At 42.6% G+C, this 23096-nt stretch overlaps 1 protein-coding gene across 2 annotated transcripts in view; it reads right to left on the reverse strand.

The window, feature by feature from the left end:
• fgf11a (fibroblast growth factor 11a) overlaps nt 1-23096 on the reverse strand; it is a 76633-nt gene that overhangs the window by 44800 nt on the left and 8737 nt on the right. The window lies entirely within an intron of this gene.

The following is a 23096-nucleotide window of genomic DNA, read 5'->3' on the forward strand; positions in this document are numbered from 1 at the left end:
CTTTACTATTTGTATGAGGTATGGAATTGGGACACTGAGACTCTGTTTCTTCCTGTTCAGATAAAGTTGATGCAACAAGAAACTCCGACAACATTCTCAGGGTTCCGACGTGATGAAAAATGTCAGCCGCCCTAGTGTCTTATAAAATGTCAATATGATTACTTGTTGGTAAAATTCCTCTCATACAACCCCGTTTAACACAATTAAATCAAAAGTAGCCTTTGAAAATGAGATCTAGTACTTTCCTCACTGCACATCCTAATGCGGGCTTTCCAACATGTATCACAGCAAAGCGTCTAGAGACGAGAAAGAGGTCCTATATGCTGAAGACTTCAGACTTTACTGTCCCCTGGGGGAAATTTGTTTTCACAGTCATTTCAGTGCAATCAACACTAAAGGACACATTTCAGCTGAGGCAACCCACCAGACAGAGGCAGCCTGCCGAACATCACATGCAACATAAAACCAGTACAGACAAGTCACAATTCACTGTGGCAATTTATTTAGTGCTGCAATGGCTCCTACTGAATCGGGCCCTTCTCTACTTAAGTGTTCTGTACCTCCGTCCGGACGGCAGTAATGTTAAGGTTAAGGGGGGTGTCGGTGTCGTCTACTATGGTGAGTGCTAGACCTGTGATGGCTCGGTTAGTGATTTTGGGTGTGGGAAGTCCCTTAGTCTTGTCAATGTTAAGCTGTAAGAAGTTGTAAGTGTGCCACTGTCTGAAGTGAACGATGGAATTGTGATTTGGGAATCCCAGCATGGCAGTGAATGGCACTGAAGTTGCATGGTTTAGACCTATATGCAAGCGAAGCCCTAGAGGGATCTGTCAAGCATTTGTTAATTTTGATCAGGGGAGACGGTATGACTCGCCTGCAGTAGAGACCATATGCTTGTTGCAAGAATGTGGCATCTATCGAGTGTATGCTGATTCTTCCCTGCCTACCAAAGACGGTAAAATGAATGAGAGAGGAAAAGAGCGCTGTTTCCCTGTTCTTTTCGATGCCATTGTGGCCAGTGTTTAATCTCTGACCTCCTGTTTTGCTTTGGGTCCCGCCGACACAAATATCAGGTGGTTTTGACTTTTAAAAATAAAGTACAGATCCCGCGATACAGTTTGTGTGTGCAGGATGCTCACCTGCACACACAAATTCTCCGTCTGCACACACACAGCACTCTAAGGGGGCGAGGGCTGAGAGCAGATTGCGATATTGTCAGGTTATCAAGGAGAACGCATTTTGACTTTGAGGGGATGCCAACAACCCCCCCCCCCCCCCCCCCCCCATCGCCCGACAAATTGCCTACCGGTTATATAATGTAACACAAAACTCTCAGTCAACTGGCTGACACGTTGTTCTCTGTGCTGCCTGACAGGTGGAATCACAGCACAGTTGCATTTTTCAAGTAATTACTCCTTGAGGCCGAGCAACAGAGCAGCAGTAACAGACTGCGATCTTTCCACTCTGTGTCTCTACTGGTGTCACTGTGTCGCATGAGGACATGTGTGCAAACTCACAGTGCATTCAGCTCTGTTATTATCGTATATTTGTATGCATATACGGTTTAAAAGTCAACCTCCAGTTAAGGAAATATGCAGCTGTTATTCCCTGTTATCAACTGCAGCACTGTGGGTAAACTCCAGCATGGTTGCTCCTGCTAAACATGCCGTGTCCCTGCACACTGGCCCGAGAAAGACTTCTCAGCTATCTCTCGAGTTAATAAGCTTGTTACTCCCCACTGACTCTAATATTGTCTTTCTCACCACTAGTGTGAGAGCCCGAAGCTATTAATCCATGGACATATGGATTTTACAACTGCTAGTATTTCATCTCGCGGCAGAATTACTGCATCCAAAGGTAAATGCTCGGCGGCAGCCACAAAAGCAATAACGCATCCAGTATTGAGATGAGACCAAGGAGTGTGATACTGTAGGTGGACTCTTTACACATCACAGTGAGAGCAGAGATTGTTGTTTTGCCATATTTTCACTCTTAATTCTGAAAACATTCTCATATTTTTTCAGATTTCACATTAAGTGCAGAGCTAAATTGCATAAAATTGGGGGCTCATATTGGCCCCAGCTGACAGTGAATAATGGGCATAAAGGCGGGGAGAACGTGCATGGTAATGGCCATATTTACAGGGACCATCAATCATCTCCAAACCGCCAGCAGCCTCATCCCTCATAGGATGAAGAGAGAAAAAGGGGGCGGTACCCCTTCCAAAACAAACTGCTTCTCCCTCTTTTCCATCCAATCAGTTTTCCCTCCCTCCCTCTCGCTCCCTTTCCCTGTCATCGTCCAACGTTAGCTTTTAGGGAAATCAATAGTGATGAAAGTTATGAAGTGCAACCTTGCTAAAAGTTTACCAGCCTTCAAGCATGGTCATATTTTGGGCTATGGGAATAATCATGTGAATGACAGAGCACTGTGCATGGAGCTGACAACACTGGCTGAACAGCAAGATGGAATTTCCCAGCCCTCGAACTGGCCAAATTGGAGAAAGAAAAATGAGCGCTTGGTAAGGGAAGATCAAGTTGACATTTGTAAAAATCTAATTCCGGTGTGTGTCAGGGTCTGTGATCCAGAGGAGAGATCAATGTCAACACACAAACAGCAGCAGAAACACTTGAAAGCAGAGAAGAAGCTGAGAACAGCGAGTGTACTTCAACCTTGAGGCTCTGTAGGCTGTATGTAATGGGATGACAATTACTACACAAAAAACCAGAATGATACAACCTAGTTGCTATGTTGAGTTGATAAGATGTGACAACATACTGTAAAGCAATAGGGTTTAAATTGGCTTTAAAAGCTTGTCCTAATATAATGATCCACATTTTCAGATTGTGACTTATCAAATGCTCTTTTAACGTAAATTCAACCCTGCCTACCTTCTTTTCCTTTGGCTATTTTGCTAATTAACAAAAAATGATGTGGGAGTAGGGGGACTGTAACCACAATGTCCACTGTTTAATACCAGACCGGAGACAAGGTCGTCCACTAATCAGAAGGTCTGAGGCTAAATCCCTCTCCGACTTTGGGCAAGAAACCCCTTGATGTCTGTACTGCCAGTGTGTGAATAGTAGGTCCCAACCCAGCCCAACGGTTAGGGTGCGGTCACGTTTGTGTTGGTCATGTTTTACTGCAATAACCAATAAAATAAGCAATAACCATGCGTTCCAGGGACAGGTATGTTCGGACATAGAAAAACAGAATGCCTGTCGGGTTCTGGTTGGAAAAAACACTATTAAGTGTCAGGTTAAAATAACATATTAAATTATCTATTTTCTTTTCTTTTTTTTTTATCCAATACCACATGATTATGGTTCCGTAACTACTGTGAAAAAACATGTGAAGACTGTGGTTATGGTTAAATAAAATTTAAAAAAAACATCTATTGGTGTAACAGGACACAAACTCTGGTTTCTGGCCTGAGAGTCAAGCATTAACTGTCCATCTGCATGTGGTGCTACATGCTGACAGTATATTGACTGTGGATTGAAATCATTATGTGAACGTAAACTAAAACTACATCAGTATCAAAGCAATGATGATTTTCACAAAGTTGAAGTGAGCGTACTTTAAGAAGCATCCATGACTCACTGAATACATGAGAAAAGTGTTCAAAGGGAACAAGAGACCACTTGAACAAGAAGTGACACAACATGCTCACACTTGTAGGTCGGGGGAGTAAAGTGGTGGATTCATTAGAAAACCGACGGGTGAACGTTTCCAGTCTGCGCTGAAAAGCTTAATGATTTAAAGCTCAAATGAATGGTCTGATGATTAAGTCAGAGAGAGAGTGAATGAGAGAGAGACAGAAACAAAAGCAGCTGTCTCAGAAAATGAGGGAGGGAGCGTATATGGAGAGGAAGATAAGGACAAGGAATAAAAAAAAGAAGAGAATGGGATGAGAGGGAGAAAGAGTGAGCCAGAGATGGTGAGTATAAATCAAGACAGCAGCCAAGACAAAGGGAAGGAGACACTTCAGCTAAGAGACGGGAAAGTTACCCTTGGGAGTTGTTGTCGAATGAGGGCTGTTAGTGAAATGTGACCATGAGAGAAGAGGAGTAAAGGAACGACTGAAAGAAAAGGTGAGGTAACCGGTGACAGGTCTAACCTATATCACAGAGGGGAAAAAAAATCTAATAAAAAATATCTGATCAGAGACAGAAAGTAAGGGGGGGGGGGACAGGAGAAGGTGTCACAGGCAGAAAGTAAGTGAGACAGAAAGAGAAAACTAGAAAGAGAAAGGAGGAAAACAGAATTTACATCCAGAACTCAAAAGCCAAACAAACAACTAACCCAGCCCTAAATATAAATGTCACGTTCGGACCGAATTAAATGATTGGCTGACGTAGCAGTCTGTCTGTCTAACCCGCGCACACTCCCTGCCCGTGCTCTCACTGCATGTGACCAGAGTCTTCAGCCGAAGTGACATACACCACTGAAGCAAAGAAGACAACAAGAAGATAGCAAGCCAAAAGTTGTCCTCTAGCAGTTGTCAGGTAGTGCGTGTTCAAATGGGCGTAGCTTTAACGAGAGGGCCGATGGGAGGGGATGGGATGTATCGGTTGCATTTTTTCAAAGTGTAGCCTGCTCTCGCTAGCTTTTCCAGGATTACCAACCCTAGCTTTAAGTTTAAAGAAGAAACGCAGCAAAGATTGAAATGAGCTGGCGTACCGGCGTCTTGTCTTCGCTTTAAAAACCCTGTAAAGTAACGGAATGCTGCGAAGGCTGAATCAAAACAGGAGTACACAGGTCGGTGCGAGACAGCTGGTGCAGAGGTTTTCAGTATCCCAGGACCCTTCTTTACCGATGTTAATTACAGCATCAATCAGCTGCAGACCCCGCCCACCCAGTGCCGATCGAGGCCAGGACCCGATATCACCTGAGGGGGAGGAAGGGAGGAAGGAAGGAGGGAGGGAAACAGTGGAGAGGACGGAGGAGAAGGTAGAGGAAAGGAAACAGGAGAAGGAGTAAGGCAAGAGTGAAGGCGTTTGGGAGAAAGAAAGTACAGAGGAGGTTCAAGAGAAGCAAGGGAAGAAGAAGATGAGAAGAGGCAGGATGGAGGAAATTGGTAAGAGACGAAGGAGTGGAGGGTGATCACAGGGGGAGAGAGAAGGGTGGGAGGCAAACGGAGAGATCAATTCCCAGTGGCCGTGGTGTTGAACCACTGAAAAGAGTCCATGGCAAATAATCAAACTTTCTACCCACACTCTTTTCTCTCTTCATCACCAACATCTCTCTTTCTCTGGAACACCGTACGTCTCCACACTTTCTCTTCCCTGTATATTCTCTAAGTTTATCGCTTTCTTCCTCCGCCGCTCTAAACGACACCTTACATCTTCCAGCTTTTTTAAAACTGCTCCATATTGCTGCTCTTCCTTGTTAAGTGCTGGCCCGTACAGAGATAAATGGGGACACTCCCTCAGGAGCCATAAGAGGTGAATACAAGCCAATTCCCTATCTACAGATGCTCTCCCAATGATACTCATATTATGCCATCACTCGCAGCGACGCACAGGTGGAGGAAATAAACACACGAGAATGTGAAAGAAATACCCCCCAAGGCACAGACTGGTCAAATTCTCAAAAGTTTAAAACTCTGACCTAGTTGCAAAAAGCTTTTGGTCGAGAAACGTCAGTGACTGGAAAAAATGAACAGTGCATGATTTGGGATACGCAATTAAAGTGCTTGTTTCCTGCTGAAGGTGCACATATAAAGTGATATATACTATAAAGGCCATATCCTGTTTGTTTGATACAAACAGGATATGGTCACCCAAACCCGATGTGTATGACATATCTGGGATCTGAGGACAGTAATGGTTGTCCTCATTCATTTGGAAGTCACGATGTGAAGTCCACAAACATACACACACCATACACAAATATACACACACAAACACACACACATAAAGGTCATGATAAAAAAAAGGTCATCACACTTGCTGCTCTCATTCTCAAATGGCTCACATGAGAGTAAACAAACAAAAACAAGAACACAAAATGTATTTGGATGCGACACCAGCTACTTTGAGGATACTCCATGTGCGTGCTTGTGTGCATGTGTGTGTGTGTGTGTGTGTGTAATGAATTCCTATATGTCTTTATGTTTGTGTGCACATCTGAAAACCGCATATTTAGGTGGATGTGTGCATGTGTGTTTCTGTCTATGCTTGTGATGGTGTGTGATTGTGTGTGTGTGTGTGTGTGTGTGTGTGTGTGTGTGTGTGTGTGTGTGTGTTCGTGTTCGTGTGTGTGTGTGTTCGTGTGTGTGTGTGTTCGTGTGTGTTCGTGTGTGTGTGTGTGTGTGTGTTCGTGTGTGTTCGTGTGTGTTCTTGGCTGAGACTCTGACAGAGATGGATGAGGCAGAGCCGGCCCTGCGAGGGACTGGTGCACTTTTGCGTCAGTGACCTCTGACCTCTGTGAGGCCGGCAGCGACAGACACGCTCTCTCCCACCGTGCATTAGTTAATGACCAATTGCTGTCTCCCTGAAAACACACACACACACAGAGGGGGGGGGGTTCAACCTCAAGAAGAGACAGTGCAGGTGTGTGTTTGTGTGTGAGTGCGTTTGGGTGTGTTTGTGCGCAGATGGGCAATGGGCTGGAGGGAAGGGTGAATCGACAATGACTTGACGAATTTAAACAACCTAGAAGGACTCTTTGTTCAATCCTTCACTTGGATCCCACCCAGAGACTCGGAGAGAAAGAGGGCGAATCAATTTGCTTTAACGTTATTATCAGGAAACACTTCACAGCTCTATGTGTGGTGCTTTTTAAACATCAGGGTGGCATTGGGAAAATTGTTTGTTACAATGTAATAAATCCTTCTTAACTAATATGATATATGATTATGATATGTATACCATTGATTTTGTCTTCAACATGTTCCTTTACTACAATGATAATGAGCATTGACCTTTGTTTTGACTCTTGAAATACACACAAGAGAATCAATAGTCGCCGACAAATGCCCTAGTTCCCGAATTGTAGAGGTTTTCAGAAGTGGGAAGCCGTACAGGTAGATTGGGGGTGAGGGTTGACATTATTTATTGCATTAGAGCAAGTATTAATAATTACCTGACCTCAGGTTGTTTGTTGGTTAGTTAGTTGGTTTGTTTCTCAGAAGGATTCTGCATAAACTGAACGGATTTCCACAAAACTTGGTGGAAGGATGGGCCCAAAACCCATTTGACGCTGTCATGGTTTCTGACCATAGATCTGGAAAAAGAGAAGTATCCATTTTTGTTTTACTTTCTTTAACAGTGCAAGATTGGGTGTTTTACTGGTTTTCCCAATTTTCCAGAGTCAGAAGCTAATAAAAAGTCTGAAAACTACTTTTTACTGTCTTGTGAGTTTTTATCATTTAACAATATTATGCAAATTTGTTTTCTTATTTGAGAATCTATGGGATCCAATAAATAATCATAGGCATCAGGAATTTGAGTGAAACTAAGCAAGTAAGCGTAATTCAGGGCCCAGCCTTGTTAGCAAATGATTTTGTAAAAATGAAATGATACTTGTAACCTGTTTTTAAGTTTTACATCTTCAGTTCACTATAAAACAGCTAGATTTTAATCAAATGTTAAAGTAGTGGGGAACAATGCATTGGCTAGGGACTATTTTCAGTAGCGGATTACCATTTGGTGCTCTGATGAGTATTGCAGGCAATAGGCAGATGACTGTCACTCATTGAATAAAAAAAACCCAATATAGATATGGCCAAAACAGGGTATGCATATTAGCTGACTTAATAATGAAATTATTCAATAAAAACAAATTAAAGAAAACTGTGAAAAATGTTATATGATATTAAGTATATAAATCTCTTGATATCCAGTAGACATTTATTGCTGTCATATAAAGAGGTTGAGTTAAATGTGTGTGTGTGTGTGTGTGTGTGTGTGTGTGTGTGTGTGTGTGTGTGTGTGTGTGTGTGTGAGTGTGTGAGAGTGTGTGTGAGAGTGTGTGAGAGTGTGTGAGTGTGTGAGAGAGAGGGCTCCTACATTTTACAGGTCAACTGCATTCTACACGGTGCAAGATGGTCTCGTAAAAAAAAATCTTGATATACGTCGGACTATGCAACCTCCATTTCGGGGCATGTCAGTGTGTGTGATGAATGGTGGTTCTAGGTAATACAATGTAAATAGAATGAAAATGATATGTTGCACCACGGTCGTGTTTGCAAAGGTAACGTTAATTAAAAACAAATGAGCAAGAGGGAAAGTCCTCTGCATACTTCCATGCACATTGGGATCTGGGACAACAGATTGCAGTGTGTCTCGAGACTGTCGACTTTCATCTGGGACAAGTGTGCTGGGGCCTTTTAGACAATGTGACTAAAGGAGAGAGACGTTGAGAATCAATGTGTGTGTAAAAGAGAGAGAACTTCTCCAAACCTGTCTTTCTCCACACTGTTCCCTCCTCTGAAGATACAGACACAATATGTCTCTCCTCCTCTCCTCCTCTCCTCTCTCCTTCTTCCTTTGGCACAGTGCAGAGTGAGCACTTCTGCCTCCTTCATCCCTCTCTCTAACTCCCTCCCTCTCTCTCCATGCAGCGGCAGTGGAACATGGAGTACAATGCTAATCAGGCTCTCTCACTGTGCATACATCTCCCTCCCTCTCTCCCATTTGCCCACGCGGACACACACACACACACACAAGACAGAGACCCCTGTCTAACGAGTGTCAGGAGTCGTAATAAGGAAACGAAACTTTGCCTTTCATGTGCCTCACTTTTCCTCGTCCTCTCCCTCTGTCTCTTCCTCTCTCTCTTTTTTATTCGTTTTATGTCAGCGTCAGCTCCCAAATGAGGCAATCAACAGTCATGGAACTGTAATGCCGTCTTTTCTTTTCCTCAGGTCATATCCCTTATCAAGGTCCAGAATTAGCCAAATGTTGGTCAAATTATATGTTGGTGAAGAAAATAAACGAGGTCAGTGAACATTGGCGATGATTAGGCCAACTTCACTACAAACTTTATAACACTTACTGGTTAGGTGGATTGACCTTGTTTCATATTTCTTTGACTGACCCTTGCTGTCCAACATCGCAGTAGTTTAATGCAATAGATGACAATGTTTTGACATAAGGGCCCCAGTAGTGTTTGCATAATGAGATTAAAAACATCTAGAACAAATTTGAGCTTGTGTTTGGCTGGAGCCTGCACTGCGTGTAAAGATGGCCTCAACTTCCTTCCACTACCGAGAACTGAAGGCAAAATATCTCGGGTACGAAACGTTGTCATCTTCCACATTTGGAGCCAAGTTCTGCGCGGTAGCAATTAGGGGATGGAGCTGCGGTATATCAAGGTTCCGCCGGTACAAACACTCGACCAATCGGGAGCAAGCCTCACCTGTCCATCGTGATGTTTCACCTTGTTTTTCTAGCATCAAAAACAAACACTTGCACATACATCAGTGTGATAACAACTACTTAAAGTGACAGAAACCAAAATGTGTTTGACGTGTAGCTTTAGTTTTTAGCTTGGCCCACATCCCATCCACAAACAAAAAGGAAGATTTATGACCTGTACTGCAATCAGCCACTAGGGGGACATCAAGATTCTTTGGCTACACCTTTGTGGAGTTGTCATGTCCTCCATCTTCATACTATACTGGCTGAAATATTAATAGTACTGTAGACCTTGCAAATGTCTCTACATTAAATCTCCTGACGGTTGGTGGTAGTAAGGTGGAATAGCAGTTGATGACAGTGTAGGAAATGCATTCAGCAATTTTGTAAAACCTCAAAGGAATACTGAGACATCTTGGGAAATATGCTTACTCGCTTTCCTTCTATGGGCTTTGTGATAAGAAAAATATCTCTGAAGTCCATCACCAATACATATCCTTAAATCGGCTTAGAAATCACAGAGTCAAGATATGTTCTTTATGATGCCAGAACAAGTTTTCTTCAGTGTCATGCCTGGTCACAATGCTAAAAATCGATAGAATTAATCTGCTTTCAAACGAACTGACTCTACTGTCCCGAAAAAAGGCCTTAAACTTTGATTAGTGTAGCTCAGGGGCCATAGTTTCAAAATGGAATGGGGAATGGAATGAGTCAAACCCATAATCAAGTCTGTCTACCGGTCAGTTAAATACATCCTACTGTTACTAACAGCTTTCTTGACACTGATGTGAACTGGCTGCTGGTAAACTTCAGTCTGAAACTCCACGCAGGTTAATGCCAGACAACAGGAACAGTGAATCCAGTTTCATAACCACAGTGCCAGATACGTGATTGACTCTGAATGAAGTGTAAACTGGACCTGCAGGAAATACTTTTTTATTTTTATGACATTAAAACATTTGCCAGGGATCTGAGAATTTATATTCTGAGAAAGTGTGACGTGGGATTCATCGTTTTCACCAACAAGGACACGGGGACATAAAAGTTCCGTGGATGTTTTACCTGCAGTAGTTGTGCATCTTGTCACCAGATTCTGTATGACACAACTAATTAGGCTCTCATCGTCAGACAGGCGGCACAGCCTGAGATGTTACACCCACACACACACACACACACACACACACACAAAAGGTGCTGCATCCTCGAGACAGGAAACACCATAGTTGCTGTGGCAGCCAAAGGAGCACCAAGGGACCAGCATTCTGTGCATCGCCACAGGCAACAGCCACCACTGGAGTCTCCCACAATATGGTTGCATTTTCTTCCCAACCTCTCGCCATCATTCACTCGCTCCCTTTGTCTTTCTCTCTCTTTCTCCATATCCAATCTGTGTCTCTCTCACTGTGTAATCATATCCTTTACACCATAGGCTCCCAATCTAATCTCATGCATCGGTACTCTTTAATTAAACTGATTTGCAGAGACTCTCTCCTCCAGTGTGTCCTCAATTCATTCATGCCCCCCCATACCAAAACACACACTCTCTTTCTCTCTCTCTCTCTCAATCACACACAAACACACCCTATGTTGTCGTTGGCAGATCTGCAATCAACCGAAATGCCACGCAGTTCACAAAATGTTACTCCTAATTATTTCCAGATCTCATTGAAGCAGCTGCTCCCCATCTAGTACAATTGCTCTTTGATTGGTGACACCAAACAGCAAGGACTCGACGACAAACAGCCAACCACAATGTCCTGAAATGGCACCTCGGGGTGGGCGGAGTAGGCAAATCGTCGCTGGCCATTGTGCGCGCGGTTCGTTTGTCAGCTGAAATTGGACCGAGCGAGATGGGGTTATCCTCACAGAGCAGCGGGCTGCAGCTCATCATAGAGAAAACAAGAGAAAACAGTTGTACAGTAGCCCCTGCGCCTCTGAGGCTAATTTGCTGAACAGAGATAATAGGAAAAGGGAAGCTACAGTGCGCTCTTTTTTTCCTGCTCTTCCTCTTCTTATAATTTCCCTCTTTGTTCACCTGCTTATCTACCTCCTGCTCCTCCTCTCACAGTTCTCACCGCAGTTCTAAAGGGATTCAATTTCCCTCCAGTTAATAAACTGCACTGTAATTATACAAGCCGTTTTATTGAACTGGACGGGGATAATTCCCTTTATGCGCTCAGAGACGGGCCTTCCCCTTAAAACCCATCCGGGCAACCCCACCATCTTCAGCCGGCTCAGTGATTTCCTCTTACATCCGTGCATCTGCTCATCTGTCGTTTGTCTTCTCCCAGTCGTCCCTTTGGTACCTCTCTTCTTCCTCTTCTGTCGGCAGGTCAGCTTGCCTGGCTTACTGCTGGTGATTCATTTATTACTGTCGTGTATCTCCATTACGCTGCAGCAGAGCGGGGCTGCCTGCGAGGGTACAAAAACCCTGTGATATAACTTGGCACGCAGAGCCTGAATTGGCTTTAGCGAAATCTTCTGCCTTACTCAGTGACGGTCTGAAAAGACTCTAGTGTGCAAGTGTGAGGGAGTTACTGAGGCATTCAGGTGATATTTAACCGAGGATCAAATTAAAACTTAATCCTGAGGATGCATTGCCTCATTCTTCATTCATACTGTATGCGCTGAAAGTTGTCCAATTATACATGTGATTGTAAAATTCTAACTCACACAAGTAAAGACATTGAAACGCAATCACGCATACACACTCACTTTGTTGCTCCTGTCACTCCTGTCATGTACAGGCTGTCTGTGTCCGCTGGCTGAGGCAGTTAGACAAAGGCCAATGCTCACATCCGACAGGAAGAAAATATTTAAAACTACACCAGATGATTTGTGTGACATTTTGCTACACAAACAGGAGACAAACTATATTAGATTTTTCTTTTTTACACAAAGATCTTGACTAATTATATTCAGTTTAAAAAACATTAAAGAGAAGATAATATTTGTCATTTTAGGTAGTTCTTATCACAATGTTTGCTAGAGTGTTCAATTTCTGGTAGGTTGGGTTTTATTTAATTATTTAATGCTAATAAAACGGGTGAAACGTCACAATTAACAGTTGAGACTGATTGTGATCAGTCGAGAGAGTGCATCGATGAAACCTCAATATTGCAGCTCCTTCAATTGGATGGATGGATGGATGGGTGGCAAATAGGTATAACTATCTTGTATATGCTGTGATGATTAGCTGTACCATACTATTTTAGTGAACACATATTTGTAGACCTATAACAATACTAACACAGTACTTAATCTTACAGGAAATCTCTTTCCCCCTCTGGGAAGTCAGAGGTTAAGGTCAGATACAGAGGGCAACTCTGGGAGTGGCCGCATTCTGCCTTTCTGAAGGACAGGCAAGGTCGATGGTTCCCCGCCGGGTGGCTTAACGGGAGCTTAACTTCAGATCATCTTTCAAAATCCTCAAGAGCCAGAGATTCTTCTTTGGAACAGCTCTGTCGCTGTTTAAGGAGGAGTATGCAAAGAATCTGGCAACAAGCTCACAGACCCAGACCAACATGTAAAGCCATAATGACTATCGTCAGGCCAATCATTACTGTCAGGCATTAGGGAGGCAAAACAAGAGTAATTGGGTCCTTCTAAGGTCCCGGGAGATTCACTGTGTACACAAACGATGGCTTCTAAAAGGGGTAGAGAGGAGGGGCAATAGAGAGGCAGGTTTTCAATAACGTGATCAGCTTTTCCATTTTGCCAAATTCTCTCTCACTCATTTTCTCTCTCTCTCTCTCTCTCTCTCTCTCTCTCTCTCTCTCTCTCTCTCTTAAGTTTAATTGGAGGGAAGGTGAGGCGAGCAGGGGGTAGTGGTGGAGGGAATCCTCAGCCATTTTTGCCTCTCTAATTGCTGCGGGTGTGGGAGTAGGGTTTTTGTAATTACAGTTGAGTCACAGCCCCTTCAGGCGGCATGAGGATTGAGAGCTGGGAGGCTGAGATATGTGGCGATGGAAGGAATATTAAACCCTCACATTTGAAAGGTGAATGAGAGCTTTGAAGTGGAGTCAAAATAGCAACCAGCTGGTGAGCCGTGAAGATTGAGCTAATACCTGCATGTACACAAAATGATTTGTAATGGCAAGAAGGTAAAGTAATTGAAACACTACTGCTTGGTTAAGGGGGTGTCTATTTGGTGACTGGTTTCTATTTCATAAGCACTTCAGTAGCTTGTGCAGGAACAGGCGCATTAAGGAGGAGCATCCATTTTCTTTATAGTCCCCCTCATGTGCAAAAATTAAATCAAATTGGTTTGCAGTGAAGAGGGGAAAAAAAATAAAACGCTTCCACAAAGTTTTTTTTTCAGAAGAAGACCAGACATCTCCTAGAAGTAGTTTTTTAGACAGCTGGTCTTGTCATCACTCCATCTACAAATGTCTTGAGTAATGTCCAAAGCTGAGGACTGAGGAGAGAACTATTCCTTCATTTACCGGCTGCAAGCTGCCTGGCTGCCACCACGCTGGTTTGGAACAGTCGTTCGCGTTTTTTATGTCAGCAGTTGCACTTGCTTTCAATTAAATCGCGAACCCCCGACAAACTCTGGAAGTAGTTCCGCCACAAGAATCACAATCCATCCTCAATGGGTACGTAAGGTCAACCACGATCAAATTTAAACCAAAAATGTATTATTGGCTGAAATTGTTTCTTTGCCTTAGCAATGGGGCTATATTTTGAGATGTCATCCATGGCGATACAGCATAATCTGACATACAAAAATAAAAATAGCATAAAGTCGTATCTGCTAGTTTTCCCGTTAAGTTGTCCACAACCTATCACTCGCGTTCAATTGAATAACCAAGTGCTGTGTGACTGAAAGCTCTTCGATTAACGTAAAATAAGACAAGAACAGTTCTATTCTGGCTGTTATATTATAAGAAATAAAAAAACACACTAAACACACTGAGAAAGCCAATCGTCAAAGCAGTCGTCTCTGCGTTTCTACAGACGTTATTATGTGCCATAAAAACAAATCCGGCAAATAAATAGGTGAATGTGTGTCCTATTCATAATCAACTTTTCTGGGTAGGTTGCCAGGGAACATTTAGCATGTGCATTTATTCATTAGACTGTCTGGCACAGGACAGGACCCTGGCAACGTCACGCAGGCAATAAAAAGTACTTCTGCTTTCGGCGAGATTAGAGCACTACAGCAAAGAGCCTGTTTGGATCGACAGTGTACATTCAGACTAACACTGTGTGAGTCCACAAAGTCACTGTCGGTGAACAATCTCCAGTGCTGTACGTCATGTTGACAGTACAGATTACAGTGTGGGTGCTGCAGCTTCAGGCCCACAGAAAGTAGTTGCTCGAGTGTCCAAGGCTATAAGTATAACCAGTGAGTGTTCTTAAATTGAATGCCAGTCCCTTTTTAAATAGCACCCACTGTGCAAAACATAATGTCCGCTCCATTTTCAGCCACATACGTTGTGTCCACTTCTGAGCAGGTTCCACGGCATTTTAGTCCACAAGAGCTGAAGGTAATTTTCAGTTTAAAACATCATGAGCACGGCAGCCGGTGGATGAGGAGCAGATGATAAAGCAGCACGAGTTCCATCTCCTCCGTGCACGTGCCACAAGCTCAGTGGCATAGTTTGGATCCGTCCCTCTCCACAGAGGGATTCTCCTCTTGTTTCCTTTTTCACCGCCCGGTGTTTTCCGCGGGTGACTCCCTTGCACGCAAACCTCGGCCCCCGGTGCTTTCGCTTGCTGAACTTCACACATGCTTCACACATGCTCAATCTAAACTGTGATTCTCGCACACTTCAACTTCCTATGTCGCATCCCTCGCTGACATAAGCACTCCCCCAGCTCCCTGACTGACAGTAATCTAACATTTATACTTCCGCTGAAAGCCTCACATACAACCCCGAGGGTGTGTGTGTGTGTGAGCTTCTTAATATTTGAAGCTGCTGTGTCTAAGGCTTGAGTGTTCACTTTACCTTGACATGTACTGGGAGGAGGAGGGCTCTACATTGATAAGCTATGCCCAGTTTATATATAAAAGCTACACTTTTAAAGTGGCTTTATATTAGGATCCAGATCTTAAATGTCTGAGATGATGTACGAGATCTTTTTTCGCTCACTTTTAAACCTGAATATTTTCATCGTCAGATTAACATACAACCCATGACTCAAACCCATAACAGCGTTTTGCTATTTTCACTAGTTTTCATTTTCTTTATTTCCCTTTCAAAGTAAAATAATGTCGTCTAATGGTGATTTTGCTGTGAAGAATTATTTTCTGTGTCCCTGTATTAAAGTTACTGTTCTGTTATTATCCATTACAATGTATCTTATTTTATTGATATTTGATTTCATTTTATTCATCTGATGTTGCATTATAAAAATCAACTGTATCTGCGCATAGTATGTGTTTCTTTGTATTCTTGGATTAATGATTTTATATATTTTGTTACAATACCGGTATTTCTTTTGCATACGTTTGCCATTATAAGATATTGGAAAAACCTATTTCTATTAAATAAGTGAGAAGTTAACTTGCACAGCCCTTCATCAATGGTATATCATTAGGGTTAGCATTGGAAACATTTAAAAATAAATTCCCACTTATATAAAAATGTTACTGTATATGTTAAGCAATTAATACATTATGCATATGCGAGTGTGTGGAAGTGTGTGTGTCGCACATTGCCTAATGCAGAGATACTGTCATTGAGGCTACAAGGGCATCGCTAAAAGCCCTCTTTATGCAAATGGCGAGAAACAGAGATGACAGTGTGTACGTGTCACAGGCAGGACATATCTTATAATGATAACTTATCTCAGGCTGCAGATACGCCCGATACGGAATATAGGAGACACCCACTGAGCGAGTGTGTCTCCTCTCGCTGCTTCACACACTCGCATGCACACGATTGCACATGATCTCTCTCTCTCTCCCTCTCTCTCCGTTACATGGAGTGCTCATTATCAAATTTATTAATGGCCTCTTAATTATGTCGGCTTATCTTCGACTAAAGCCGCGGCGCTGCCCCCAGACTCCAACCAACGCTCATGTACATGTTTGCACAAAACCTTTCTCACACAGCTTATGGTGTGTGTGTCTCTTCTTGGTGCTGAAAGTGCACACACACACACACACACACACACACACACACACACACACACAGAATTGCTGGCATTTTAACTAACTACCTAACTATTTTGAAGGCTCCTCTGAGAGTCATTCCTTCATTTCACTCTTCATCTCCCTTTCTTGAAATAATTGAGCAATGCCCGTCTTTATCTTATATCCTCCTTCCTCCCTCCATCTTTCAGGCCTCCCATCTCTCCTTCATTCCCTCTCTATCAGTCCATCTCCCCCCATTGCTCCTGACCCCTCTTACCTCCCTCCCCTCCTTGCTTCCAGCCACCGACCGACTCCTCTCTCCTCTTTATCCTTCCATCTCTCTATCACACCATCTCCTCCTCGCCATTTTAGTGCTGCTTTTACTTCCTCGTCCCTATCTGTCCATCTCTCTCTGGCTCTCCAAGATATATGTTGTGCTCCCTCCCAAAGCGAGCAGCTTTCTTTTTTTTCTTCCTGTGCCTGTCTGCCAAGAACATTGGCTTTAAGATTTGTTTTTAATAATTTTCTCAATCAATACTTTGTTAATGACACATTAAGTGGTATTTTTCTGTCTGAAGCACTTCTAATGAAAACAATTAAACATAATGGTCAGTATGGGGCTAGATTATTGTCAGGGTCCACATTTTGTGGCTTAAATAAGCTAAAATAATGTTCATTGTACAAAAAGTTGATTCATTTTAATTCACTGCACCACCTTCTACCACTCACACACAGACACACACACATTTGGATGTGATTTCCTCCATGCTACAACCTAACACAGATGAATAATGGCTATCATTCTATTTGAATTTATAAAAAAAAGCACCAAGTCTCTTTTAAAAGAGTAGGTGAATACATGATGGCAGTGTAACAGTTTGTGTGTGAACACACACACTGCTGCTGTTTTTGCTTATGGATCTCCAAACCCCCTTAATAGATGTGTCCTCATATCACAGCCATTCAAAGTTAAAGTCTTCCAGAACTCTGTGGTTCAACAAGAGCTGACAAAAAGTCAATACTCTCCACGGGCCCCCACTTTGTAACAGAGACACCTGCAAAGTTCAGACATGACACAAGCTGCAACCAAAATAGACTCATGTCTCCAATTCATGCTCAGTGAGGGGATGCTGACACGTACAAAAACTAGAAGTTAGGAGGAAACAATCCCTCCATCAGCCTAATCGTCATGTTAATGAAAGATTATAAAGACAATCTAGTGTGATACAACATTATTTAGACCTGCTGACCTGTGGCATCACACTTATATCTCTCTCTCTCCATCTTCCTCCTCCTCCTCTTCGTCTTCGTCCTCCTCTTTTCACTTGGTTACCTCTGGCTCGAGGTCAGACTTCAGTCTGTCCTTGTCTGTTCTAATCACACCATCACCCAATTCACTTTAGTCCCAGAGGGCTCGAGGGGGGTGGAGGTGAATGCTTCGCTTCACAACACACGTGTCTTCAAAAAAGTGCCATGTGAATTATTTACCCCTCTACGCTTGTTTTAATAAACTCAGCAGTTTCCTTTTCACACTTGTGGCAACTAAGAAACGTCGATTTACACCAAACATTGGCAAAACATGAGTGTTACAGAGTTGAATGGAAATGATAAAAATGGGTTTCCTCACAGAAAACCTGCTGGTTTGCCGATAGATTGTGACACCGAAGGTAAATTTGAACGCCTTTCCATGCATTAAGATCCAAACTGTATCTAATGGCAGCCTGCTGTTGGTGATGTTGCATAAAGGAACCTGTTGTGAGATAACTCCATCTGTGATACAGAAAGACACTGAAATATTATTTTTGGTATCATGAAACTATCTTGCACATACATATGGATCAGTTAACCTGCTTATCTACTGATGTTGTATCCTATAGGGCTTAAGCTTTGATATTACACGACAAGGCATTCACAGTAATCAGGGGTTAATCTGCATGCGTGAAGTACTTAACTATGGAGTTTGTACTGATGATGAATGTACGAAAAATCAAGACAGCAGGTAACATGATACCAAGTCTCTCAATTCCAAAAGGCCCCATCTCTCTGCCAGGGTGCTAAGATGGCATCCCGCCACATAGTCCATGTCCCTCATGGATCGAGCAGCCGCAAGGCCGACCACTGCCTGATGAGAGAAGGCAGAGCGGAGGGACAGCTGGTCTGGAGCAGGCAGCTTACGGGAGAATCGCGAGCCGAGTCCTTTACGCGCAAGAGAGTCACACAAATGAAACACGTGTGCACATACGAATCTGAGACGGACCTGTCTAATTGGGATTCAGCTCTCTGGGTCCAGCTTGTTCTCTGTCACTTCTAATTTCAGCCACTGAGCCGCTCTACGTTTCTGTCAGCTCATCATTTATCCGTCCACTTCCATGTTCCAGAAGAAATGTGTACGATTATTCCTTTTGTTTCTGCGGCAGACGGCGACTCACAGGGCTGCGCTATATGTTCGCGTACAGCCTGACGAAAGCGGTGGGTTCAGTTTAAAAACTGATCTTCTGCAATTTTCAAAATGTTGAGCCTTGATTTAGGAGTGAGACATTAATTTGTGATGAGAACTGTTTGAATAAGTCATATCATCTGGTTTCATTATAAGGATTTAATGCTGCAGGCCTCCATCGCAGCATGTCCTTAAATGGATTACATGACACACACTAAACATGAATACATGTGATAATATATCTATTTATGCATTGAACATGAAGGGGGAGAGCTATAGACGTTCTCGAGATATGAGTCATCACAGTGGACAGCATCATGGGTTTGAATCTGTCTTGTGACCTTTGTGAATGTCAGCACAGAACCGCTGCTCCATCCCGTCACTTACCACTTCAAAACGTCTAATAAAGCTGAAATGGTTTTAAAATAATGATGATAAATATCTGTGAATGGCTGTCCTTCATGGCCCAACGGCCTTAAGGGGCTCGCGACGACTCAACTCGCGAAGATTTGGAGCAGGACTTCCTCGCGGCTCTGTCTCTCTACAAATCCACAAGCTCACTAATTCGACGTAAATGGATGGAAATAGTTTTAACTGACTCCCCGCGAACTTATAGAACTTTCAACTTGAAGATAAGTAGGATTTAGTGAGTCCTCCCACTCTCTCCCAATATCTGTCAACTGCTGTGCAATGAGCGACCAGTAAATACACACACCTTCACACATGAAAATTATCTTAATACAAGGCACAAGATCATTTTTAACTTTAGATTATCATAATATCAAATCCTATATGGGCAATACTGTCTCTGTGATCTCCACTGTATTTGCCTTGTAATATTTGCTTCTATATTATAATAATAGCTGGAATTTATATAGCATGTTTAAGTTACCCCATGCTGTTTTAAGGAGCTAGGAACATTTTTAAAATAGCATATATACTCTAAATATAGTAGAACATACAAAAAGTGTAATTCGTAACATGGAAGACAACTGCTGGTGTCATAAAGAAAATAATTGTAATGTGAAACCTCTTATCCTACATAACTTTTCATCAAGCTTTTTGGAAACAGATCTCAAAGAAAATGTTATGGCATTGTGCAGTAAAACTAGTTACTATGACAACCAGTGACCAGAGGTGTCACAGGATCAACCAAGACCAAACTAAGGGTTATAACTTTAAACATGATACATTTTTTTGTCCGCTTCTTTCCTGCAGAGCTCTAAACAAGCGACATGTCATCATTAAGCACCAGTTCCTATACCTGTAATGGTTTTGTATTCTGAGTGTGTTTATTTTTCCGCCTCTTTATTAAGAGTGTTTTCTGTTTAATTATTACCTCCTTGTGTTTCATGTATATCCTTGTGTTTATGTTTGTATTGGTTGTTGTTTCTGTGTCTCTGGTTTTCCCCACTCCGTGTTCTGTTTCCTGTTTTATTTTGTAGGCCCTGCTCCTAGTGTGTTTTTCTTTCTTCACTTCCTGTCTTTGTGATTGTCCGCACCAGTCCTCATGTGTTCCACCTGTGTCCAATTACCCCTGCCTTCCCTGTGTGTGGATATAAGCCTCTGTGCTTCCCGTTGTCCTTGTTGGTTCGTCGTCGTAATGTTTGTCATGATCTCCTGTGCTTGTCTAAATGCCTGTCTCATGTCCTGTCGAAATCTCGTGTGCTTTTTGTATCCCTTGTCTCCTGAGCTCCCGTCCTCTGCATCTCCTCGTAAGCTTCTGGTGTTTTCCCCCGTGTGCTTTTTGTTTTTTTCAGTTTTGACATTTTGAGATTCCTTTTGTTTGTTGTTGCGTTCCTGTTGGACATTTACCCATTAAAAGGACACTTTTTGTTTAAACTCTGCATCCTGGGTCCATCTGCCTAACCGAACCTGACAATACCGGACCGGATGGCAACTAGTTAGCTTCCCCGAACCCGAGTCGATACGACAACAAAAGCCCTAAACATTCATCCGAAATCATAGTCATTCTCCTTTTAAGTTCTGGTTTTGTGTCCACAAACATTTAGTTCATAACTGTTTTTTCCCCCCGAAAACAGCTGCCAAGAAGTGAAAATGGTGTTTAGGAGACAACTGAGATGAATAACAGTTATTCGCAAAAACAAAACTTTGAGCCTAAAGATTAAAAAGTGTATATCTGTATAAATGAGGTATGCATGACTATTCTCTGTGAGCAGCCACTTGTATTTAATTAGCGGAGGTTTAACTGTACAAAATTAAAATCGGTCTGCATTCATTTGGTCTAATGTTCACTCTTAAGGCCTAATTTATGATGAGCCTACAACAATCAGAGTAGTGATAATTCCCCTTTGTTTCCGGGGGCAAACATTAAACTTTATCTTGATGTGACTGTAGCTTATTATTTCATGATATAATCTCTTGGTTTAGGCAAAAGCTAACAGTAAAATAGGTTTAACAACAACAAATTGTACTTGACTAATAAGATGTTAGATTTGGAGCCAGACTTGATGAACGGCTCGAGGGGCTTTCTCTCAGTCTGTCTCTCTCTCTTCCTCTTGCTCCCTCTCGGCAGAATGGGAGAGTAATTGCATGATGGATAATTTAATGGTGGAGGTAAAGCCCCAGTTTTAAAAAGGAGCTTCTCCTCTCATCTGCACGCAAAATGTCTTCTGAGACAGACATTTCTAGAGTAAGTATTGAACGTCCTGTGAGTGTGTGGGTGGCTTTTTTCCTGTGTGTGTGTCTGTGTGCGTGCGTGCGTGTGTATGTAGAGGGCTGGCGAGGCTGGCGTGTCTCCAACTTTACAGATTGATAGCACATTAAAGTGAAGGACACATCACGCACCTGTGCTTTTGTACCACAGGGGGACAACACACAGGTAGACAGGGTGATGGAATCAGCAAGGTGCCCTGTGCGCGCGCACACACACACACAAATGTACAAACGTGTGTTTTTCAAAAAGCATCAAACACATGACAAATCCTGACGCAAAGAACTCATGTATGTGCTGCAGGTCCTGATTCAACAGCTACACATTTGCTTTTGAAAGCTCACCATGCCCCGAGGGGGTTGATACAGTATAGATCCCAGCTCTGTTTGCACCATGTGCTCTTATGTCATCACCGTGTGTGTGTGTGTTTATATACTGTGTGTTTACAGTCAGTGTGAGGAAGTGAGGCGCTGCAAATGTAAACTGCTTGCCTGTCCCGGTGATTTGCCAAATTTCTCTCCCAAACGAGAGATACTGTTAGAGTTTGCATTTGTCTACGCAGCCTGTGTGCATGTACATTGTGTGAACGCCTGAAGTGTTACGTCTGCTCCGTCTCTACACTGCAACTTAATGGATTTCCCCTATATGGTCGGAGCTCTCGCCTCTGCTGTCTGTCTATAAATGCACGCAAGTTACATTATTCAGTATTATTCATGTTCTGACTGGGTGACAGCACTTTAAGTACAGCAACTGCAGCGTGCGTGTTTGAGGGCTGCACAGGAAACAAGACAGAGGGGAAATAAAAGAATGGCAGAGAGATGACCAGGGATAGGCCGACATAATAAAAAGGCGAGTTGGCAGAACCTGACGTAGTATGAAAACAAACACATAATAACCTGGTCCCATTTAAACACAGGAATAAATATCTGTATATTATATAATATATGTTATATATAATATAAATATTGTGTGTCTGTGTGTGTTTGTTTTTAAAGCCAACAAAAACTGGACGCGTGATGGATTTGCCTTCTGTGCCGCTGCACAGAATAATAACATCAGATCAGCTCCATTAAGATGGTCATACGCTAATGCACTATTATCCACTATGACGCAAACAAAGAATGCACTTTCACATTATATATATTTTTTAAACGATAATAAAAACTGAAGCAGCAGGGGTCAAAATCCCCCCCACATTTTGGCCCAAGTAAAGCTCAAAGTGAGCCTTGTGTCAAATGTGATCCTACATATTTCATAATTCTACTCTACCTCTACTAATCTTTCAAAAGACACTTTAAAAAGAAATCTATATAGCTGTTTGTTGACACTCTGTCAGATTTGTAATCTCCAACCTGATCCTATTGTCATGGTAACTTTCTCCGACATTATGGCAGCTCTTTTCATCAGAAGATTGATTTTACAAGCTAAATAGAACCATAACAAGCAAAAATAATATCACGTCTCGCTCTAATATACTGAAAAACATAGGCTCAGCTTACTCTGTCTGTTTTTCCATTGCAAAGACAGTATATTTCAATT

The sequence above is a fragment of the Hippoglossus hippoglossus genome, chromosome 18 (assembly GCF_009819705.1).
Source record: "Hippoglossus hippoglossus isolate fHipHip1 chromosome 18, fHipHip1.pri, whole genome shotgun sequence".
Lineage (NCBI taxonomy): Eukaryota > Metazoa > Chordata > Actinopteri > Pleuronectiformes > Pleuronectidae > Hippoglossus > Hippoglossus hippoglossus.